Below are 8,994 nucleotides of genomic sequence, written 5' to 3' on the forward strand. Positions count from 1 at the left end.
TGGGCCGCCAGCAGGACAGGTCCGAGCGCACCAGCTGCCCACGGGTGTTCCCCGGAGACACGGACAGGCCCCAGCCGAGGAGACTGCCCCCATCAGCAAACCTGAAGCCACGACGTCCGTCCACATAACAGATGGCTTCGCTGGCCGCCCAGCACACAGGTGCGCCCGTGAATCCTTGTGATCAGCAGCAGCCGCGCTCACCTGCACAGCTGCTGCTCCCCGAGGTGAAGGGGAGCCCCCACAGGGACGCTGGGGCCCCTCCCCAGAAGGACATGTGGGAGTGAAGCCGCTCTGCCCTCGATTCGTCACAACCAGAGAGCAGCGTGGACAAGCACTACGTGGTCCGTAGGCCCCTGGCCTGGGCTCTGGAACGCGCAATCCCCATCCTCACCCCAGACTCCCACCTTTCTCTTTGCTCGTGTGTTGTTCTGAGAACCACGAAGTGCCAGCCGGGCCCTCGGGAGTCACTGAAGGGCAGGTACAGTCGGGGAAAGACTCTGATTCGCTGGGCCAGCCCCAGGGAAGCTGTGGAGCCACCACAGAAGAAAGTTAAGGAAGTAGCAGAAATCCCTGCAGGGACACCCCTCGCATCAGTGGGAGCGAGAGCTGTCTCACCCGCAAGGCAGCACGAAGGCAGGGAGCATCTGACCTGCTAGTCGCCAGTGAAATGGCACAATGACAGCGCCCGGAGGCCAGAACGGGGCTGTGGGGACAGAGGTGAGGGCCACGCGGTGGGGGCGGAGGCCTGGGGTTCGGGGAGCCTCAGACCGTGTCACAGTGTCCATAAGACTCCGGGAAGCAGCCGCTGGCGACTGTCTGCACACGACCCTCCTCAAGGCCCGCGCGGACCCTTCGCTCTCTGGCCCTGTCCTGCCTCTGCCGCCTGCGCGAGCGTCTGCTCCTGCTCCCCCGTCCGGAGCCGGCACCGCGTTCCCACGGCGGGACAGGGTGTGCAGCGCAGCGGGCAGTCGCTCGCAGGAGGGCCCCCCCCACCCCACCATCCGCCTCGCCTCCCGCCCTGCCGGCACCTGCGCCGGCTTCACGTTTACTTTTCCTTCAGTTGGGCAGTGATGTGGGCCATGTGAAAAGAAACTGCATTTTTTAAAAAGCATAGATGGAAGCTCAAAACAGATGGTATATAAAAGAGACCACTCAGATAGTCATACCCGTGGTCTTCTAGAAGGAACAGCACAGGACTCTCCGTCATCCACCTGGTAGTAAAACTTATCTTAAAAATTATTTCAAGCCGGTACCTGCAGGGAGAGGACCCTGCACGCTGTACCGGGGAGCAAGACGCCCAGAATGCTGGTGGCTGTCTCAGCCGCAAGACCCACAGCAGGAGAGAGTGAAGCAATGTTTTCAGTGAAGTGAATGAAAATTATTTCCAAACTAGAGAACCCGTGTCTGTAAACTAACTGTCAGGGTAAGGTGAACACATTTTCAGGTACGCAGGGCCCCAGAATGTTTGCCTGAAGACCCACCAGCTCAGAAAACCGCTGAAGGATGTGCTTCATTCGCCAGAAACCCCCAAATCCCAGCCCAGTGCAGGCAGCAGGGGCGAGAGGGCGAGGGAGCGCTGCACATCTGTCCCCCCACCCCCGGGGCCACTGTCCAGATGGGACAGACGGCACCCAGTGCAGCATTCCCGGGGGAAGACGGGACCCATGGGTCCTCTGCTGTGGCAGACCCGCGGCGAGGACGCTGACGGTTCAGCCGAAGACACCGGGCCGGCCGCTCACTGCATGGCAGGCAGGTACTCACTCCCGGGCAGGAACAGCAGCTCCAGCGGCCCTGGCCGGGGGGTAAAGGCTCCTGGTCGCGCCGGAGAAGGTGCCGCTGTGATGTGGCCACGCGGGGACAGGAGGCACATGAGTGTCGTGGGTGAAGGATGTGCTTTTTAAAATCCTCATTTTGCACAGCTGGACGCCAATAAATTGTGTGTAAAATTGAGAAAACGAAACGCGTGGAGGAAAAGTATGTGGAAATGCTGGCATGTAAGGAAACGTCTGAGGTGCCCGAAGACAGTTGTCACCGGGCAGAGGGACGGGAGGCAGGGGCGACGGGCCAGGAGCTGTATGTCCTACTCCCTGTTTTCCTGCACAAGTTTCCTGTGAAAAACGTGGTCGTTCGAATAGTTAACCAGTGGTTGCAGGAGGTCGCCGTCACGAGCAGTGAGGACCATGAACAGAGCAGTGGGGTAAAGGGCCTCAGGGAGGGCTTTCGGGGGTCAAGAGAGAAAGATTTCCATCAGAGCAGCACCCGGCGTTGGATGGAACATGTCCCCTCAGCGCAGAAACATTTCTGACCTTGGGCTTAGTGTCTGGGCTCTAATTCAAGTCTAAAACAAGCCCACTGTTACAGATGGGAATAATGATTACGTAGTGACGTTCATTAAAGCACCATCTCAAGGGGTGGGTGTTGGAAAATATCCTAAACATGTAACGCTGAGATTAATAAGTGAACTGTGCTGGGCTTGTGTAGGAGAATACGATGCGGTCATTTTTAACCCTTTGCGCGCCAACATCGCTGCGGGCAACGCGGACAGATTTTCCCAGAAGGGGCAGCGCCACCCCAGCGACCCTCTTCCCAGTGGCTGTGAATGTAAATGACGACGGAACCATTCGTAGTTTATGTTTTGTTCCTTTTTTTGTACCTCAGGTTCTATATGGATACAACTTTTTCTCATGTTGATCCAAATTTTGAATTACGCACGGCGCTCAAAGGGTTAAGCTGTGTTTTTAAATAATGCTTAATTACATAGGAGAGGGTTCAAAAAATCACACTGCGAAGACCATGGAACTATTTTACTTCCAGTCACTACGGACATATTAGATATTCTTGGTTCACAGGTAATGTTTATGTTCTTCCTCATTTTATTTCCCATAGCGTCTGCAATGAGCAATGAATCATGGCACGTTTTTCTGTAAGAGCAGATCAGACCCCGTGTTCACCGACCCGTTCCCTCCGGAGCTCATTTCGTTCAGCCTTTCATAGTTTCTATGGCCTTTCTCTGGACTCTCCTCAGTTCCCTGCGTCCTCAATAAAACCCAGCTCGTAAAAGTGAATCAGCCTTCTAACGAGAGCGCGGCCGGTGCCGTGTAGCGGGAGGGCTCACTTCCGCCTCCTCCACGCCGCCCGCCTGTTAACGCCCATGTGTGTCGGGCTCCCTTTAATTACACCTCACGCTGCTGAGTCACGCGGGCGTCCCCCGCTCGGTGTCTGCGGTGCCTCCCCGGGCGCGCTGCTCCCTCCTCGCCCAGCACGGGCCCCCCGCCGCCTCTCACGTCTGCCTGTCGCTGACGTCTGCGGCGCCTTTAGAATCTATGCCGAACCTCCAGTGTTTGGCCAGCGTCTGGGAACACCGCCCAACTTAGTGACCCTGGAAACATGTGAACGTGTCAATTTTTCTCTTTAGATCAGAATTTCTCAAAAAGTGATTCTGATCCCATCTGCTCTGTGATCATTTCATGCTGGTGAAAAACGCAGAAGGGTGGGCTGCGCCCCAGGCTACTGCTCCAGAATCTAGGAGACAGAGCCCTGCGTGTGCCTCTGTCACAGGGGCTGCAGTGTGTAAGCACGCTCAGGTTACCGTGGAATAAATGTCACGTGTTCTGCGTATGTGTCAGAGCTGGTGAGACACCGGCAGGTGCTGCGCGGTTCTCTCTCCCACGTTTCTTCCCTTCCGGTGGCTACACCATCGTCCTGGCCCCCCGGACGCTGCCCTCAGCCAAAGACAGCGCCGGAGCTCAGCACGCTCCACAAAGGACGCATGGAAACACGTCTGTGCCCAACGGCTGCAGACCCTCACATTCCGCCGGCGTGACCTCGTCCAAAAGCAGCAGCACGGGGGGGGGGGACAACCAGGGGTTGCCCAGAGCTAAGGGCGAGCAGGACGGAGGTGAAACAGCGTGAGAGGGTGTTTTCAGGTGACAAGGACGTCCCACGGCCCGAGGAAACAGGTGCGCGACTCTAATATATGTTGATTAAAGAAAAAAAAAATCTGTCTCGACAGAGAACTTCGCTACAGGCCCGGAGACCCCCCGTTCACATACGTGGTCCAGGTTTACCCCCCGTGAAGCTTCCGGAGGGCTTTAACTACGCGTCACGCGCTCTGCTGCCCAGACAACCGCCTTATGCCTGATGTGGCTGTGCTGTTCCCCCTCCGCTCGCCCTGGAAGAGATTGTAAGAGGCAGGCGTTAGCACCTCATGGTCACGTGCATGAGTGAAGCGTCCTCAGAGTGGCGTTTATTTAATAACAGGAGGGCGATTCTATACACACACGTACCATTTAGCTCGTGTGATGCAAGACCATGAACACATGAGCTTTGAAACCTGGGGGGGGTGCTAGTACTGTTCTGGGGGCTGCGCTCTCGCTCGGCTGTGGGCCCCTGGGCAGTGGGTTCTGCTGCCTTTAGTCTTCCGTGTCCGTCTTTAAAATGTCAAGTTCAGGGGTTCAGGAGTACCGGCTCACTGCTGCAAACTTCACCTCTCTTAACCTTTCATTTTTAAAGGAGTTCAAACCGCCGCTCTCATCGCCCTTCACGCGTCAGCAGAGAACGCTCCAGAAACAGCCTTTGCTCAGCCTCCCGCGCGAGGCCAGTGCCAACCAGCCTGACAGCGTCGGGATTTATTTCAATGCACAACTTGGTCCTTTTCTCAGTCACGGTTTTTAGCCACTAAACTCATGCAATAGACCGAAGAAATGAGCCACATAAACAAAAAGTGACGGAAAGCAGGACGCGAGCAGCAGGAGGGATATGGAGGTTAAGACGGCGTCTGGACCTTGGTTCCCCTCGTTGGCGTTGTAAGCACGGAGCCAGAATAAAGACACTGGGAAGCTGGGAAGTGTTCTTTAGAAGCACAGACCTTACTGAGGCGCAAACACCCCAGATGCTGGGGAAGCCAGAGCTCGTCTCCACACCCGGGTTTCTTCCTCGAGGGTGTAACGGGCATAAGAGGGATGTGAGGCGAGTCCATCCAGACCCCCCCAGACCATGGACATTTCCCTTAGGCCAATATGCTCTGAGCAGACAGCATGCTTACAACACCGAAGTGTTACCTTCCCTGCAAAACGCAGCAAGAAAATCCACCCCCAGGAACAGCGAGACACCCCCACGAGCGAAGCCGGACACCTCTCCCCACCATGTGCCGAAATTAACAGAAAATACATGAAAAGCCTGCTGACTGTAAGAGCTAAACCGCTCAGGCTCCGAGGAAACAATGTGGGCGGGGCTCTGCGTGGCTGAGTTGCGCGGTGATGTCCTAGGTCCAACACCAAGGGCCCAGCAGCGAGGGGACAAACAGAGACACGGGACGCCACCCAGCTGGGAGCGCTGTGCTTCAAAGGACGCCGTAGGACAGTGAGACAACCTTTGCAATTACTATATCTGTGAAGGAAATATATCTGAAATACGCACAAAACTTTTATAACTCAATTATTAAAAAGACAAGTAGACCAATTACAAAAAGACCAAGGATCTGAAGAGGCATTTTTTCAAAGAGGATGGATATGGCCAATAAACACATGAAAAGATGCTCAAATATATTAGCCATCAAGAAGATGCAAATCAAAACCACAATGACATGTTACTTCAAACCCACCAGGGCAGCTATTTAAGAAGAAAGAAAAATGAAAATGAATGAAGCGAAAAGAACCAAGTTAAAAATCCTATTTCGGTCTAAACTGAGCACATTCACGAGAGTACGGGACCAGAATTTAGAAGGAAGCATGAAAATCACATACACTTGGGGAATTTAAAAGAAGCTCCAAGGTTCTACCAAGAAAAATTAAGACTTTCATCCAAGTTCAGTCCATGAAGTTCATGGTAGCTCTACTTTGCACAGCTTAACACAAAGGGCAGCCACATTTTATCTTCTGGAAAGCTGCCAATAAAACATGGCTTCAAATTTGGCGCCTGGGGACACGGTGATGGGACGTGAACGCGGTCAGAAGTGGATAAGAGAGCTCCCATGTCCAGTCTCTTCTGCAGTCACGTGAGTGGAAGCCACCACGTCCTTATCCAAAGCCACGGCCCATGGGGCAGCATTTGCAGCCACACCCACAGCCCGCACTGTACCCAGGGGACGGCCACACGTGCCCAGGGGATCCTGAGCAAATGGCCTCACCAAGTAACCCAAGGACATTATTTAGGAGCTGGGTGGCTGGCAGCAAAAGCACATTTCCTGAGAATGACGTGTTCTCTCTGTCCCGTCTTCTTACACCCTCCCCGCAGAGCGTGTGTGACAAAGGCCCCTGTGCCCCTTGACATCCTCACTGCTCTTTAAAATCGCCTGAAGTCGACTGATTTCCTAGTGTCCCTGGAACAAGTTCTGTCCCTAGAATTGCAAGGCTACTGAAGGGCCATCAAAGTCTTTGTTAGAAGCTGGTTTCCATGAAACCACCAAAAACCAGGCTTCCAGACACCCAGACCTTCCTACTGTGTTACCCCCCATTGCTGTGGGAACACAGGCACTTTCTGGTCACACAAAAGGTGTGTAAATACTACCTAAACAGAGAGTTTAAAGATAACCCAGGCACCTTCTCCCGAGAAACTTTTAATCCATGACTGAGCCCGTCATAGATGTTTGCAAAATGAATGTAAATCTCCCATTAACCATATCTCATGAGACTCAGAAGAGACTCTTTCTCATTAGAATCTATTCCACATTCACCTGCAAGGATTTGGTGTTTGGCGATCACCAAATGTGTTTTATATTGATAAGTATTTAATCGGTTTTGAGAATGGCCACTACCTTCGCTCACTTTCTAATGAATTTTTAATTTCTTCACAGTTCCTCCTTTGTCACGTTCAAGCTCTAAGTTTATTAAATAGTGCTGACGCTAACCAAGACCCGCCGGGAGCGATGAAGAAGGACATGGATGCGTGGATGTGTGGGATCAGGCTGGGCTCCCCTCCCGGGCCCCCGGGAGCGTGACTCTCTGGGACGGACAGCAGGCCTGCGCCCGGAACGGAAGGTGCCATGACATCAGCCGCTCAGCGCCTCTGCCTCTCACCTGCACTGAAACCGAGAAACCAGCCGGCCACCGCTTGCTTAGCCGTCCCCTAGGGAATGATCGACATTGCAGGGAAAGAGCCCCACAAGGTGACCGAAGTCAGAAAGAGAAAACTAGGTTTATACTATCAAAGCACAAACATAATAGAGCAAAACCAATTCTTCCAATGTTCACCGAATGCCCTAAACCATCCCATCGCTTAGGCAGGGGCGGGAGCAGGCGGCGTGGAGTGTGGCGTACACCTCGGGACAGGGAACGAGAGAATCCGCTCAAGGTTCTGTTTCGCCCGGACTGACGCTGTCCGGCCCACTATTGTGTGGGGACCAGGCCGTGAGAAGGACCCTGTGGGAGTGACACTAACGCTGGGCAAAGGGACAGAGCGCTGGCCCGGAAGGTCAGCAATAATGTGCTCATGTATTTCTTCCTGTCCTTCAGTAGCGTGTAGGAAATGTCCAAGAACACATCTAAAGCTTGCGTGGATTTCCTTATATCTCTGCTTCACCACATTAGCACGTTACTCGGTCCACGTGTGCTCTGATACAAGGACCACACAGCAGAACCGGAGGTTCTGAATTCTGGTCTGAGAGCTGCACCTGTTCATGTGACCTTTGACAGCAACGCCACCTCCTGCGCCTCGGCGGCAAAGCTGGGAAAGCGAGGTCACCGCCTCTCCTAACTCACAAAGTTCTGTGACGTTCGGATCAGGTCATGTAGACACACACTCAGTGGGACCGCACGGTGCAGTGTAAACATGTTAAAAATCATTATTTTTTGCCTATTCCAAATCTAACTCTTCGAAGTAGGTCTCCAATGCTCTTCTCTGTCCATCCGGTGCATCCGCATCTCCTGGCTGACTGGCTCGGGGTACCCACTGCTGACGCGGGTCTGAGGCCGGGGTCGGGGGCTGGAGACCTGGGCTCCCTAACACGCTCCCAGCTGATGCTGACGCCGCGGGTCCCACAACCGCACACTGACCGACATGGTTCCCGAGAGGAGCTAAAAGGAAGGAGAGTAGCAGGAGGGACGAATGTATACTCATAACTACCCACATTAACTCGGTTTTCATTGATTTTCAAACAGTTGGTACTTGATGGATACGCCAGCGGAGACAGTCATTCTGCATCACCAAAGTCCTAACACCCGTAGGCTTGATGTGATTACTGGACTTTGGATATTCACATGTAAATCAAATCAACCAGGACATCACTTACTCCCCACTCCAGGTAGCCCTGATAGTAGGGTTAACATCCCTTGGTAATGTATAAAAACCAATCTTCACGTTACTGGATTTAAACATTGTTGTTTCTTTTTGTAAAATGTAACGGGAAATGTGACCACCACAAACACCCAAACCACAGCAACAGAAAAGATTTCAAGCCACGTGTCCTCCGTCAACCCAGGTCAGTTTTTGAGGAGAAAACAGAAGCCCCCTGAAGACGAAAACCACTGGCGAATGTGTCAGAGCAGAACATATTTCAAATGAGAACCCCCAGCCGGAACCCTGAACTTCTGGAGAGGTTCAGAGCCTTCCGGGCTGAGGGTGGCAGGTCTCGAAGGGAACCTATTTTGCGTACGCAGAGCCAGACCTGGTTGAGCAGCATCTTAGGACTCAGAGGAGGGTAGAGTCAGACCAGAAACGAAAGAGCAAATGTCCCAGAAGGTAGCCAGACCCATGGCTAGCCTCCCGTGGACCAGTATCTTCCACAGACGAGTGGTGGGCACCTGCGACAGCCGCGCCCAGCCTGGAGCCCACAGGGGAGGAGGGGCTGCCAGAGCCGCGGTGCCGCTGTGCCAGGGAACACCCGTGGCCTGCCCCACGGCCACTGGGTGAAGGTGGCCGAGGAGGAGTCCTGGTACTCGCCCAGGAGACGCAGCTTTGGTCAGGCAACTGGCCCACGGCCGCGGCAGCACCAGGATCCTCCCTCCCCCGTGACGCCTGCAGGCTCAGCCAGGGGCTGTGATGGAGGGATGCGCCGCC

This window comes from Furipterus horrens, unplaced genomic scaffold, assembly GCF_987537825.1.
Source record: "Furipterus horrens unplaced genomic scaffold, mFurHor1.1.pri manual_scaffold_1, whole genome shotgun sequence".
Taxonomy (NCBI): Eukaryota; Metazoa; Chordata; class Mammalia; order Chiroptera; family Furipteridae; genus Furipterus; species Furipterus horrens.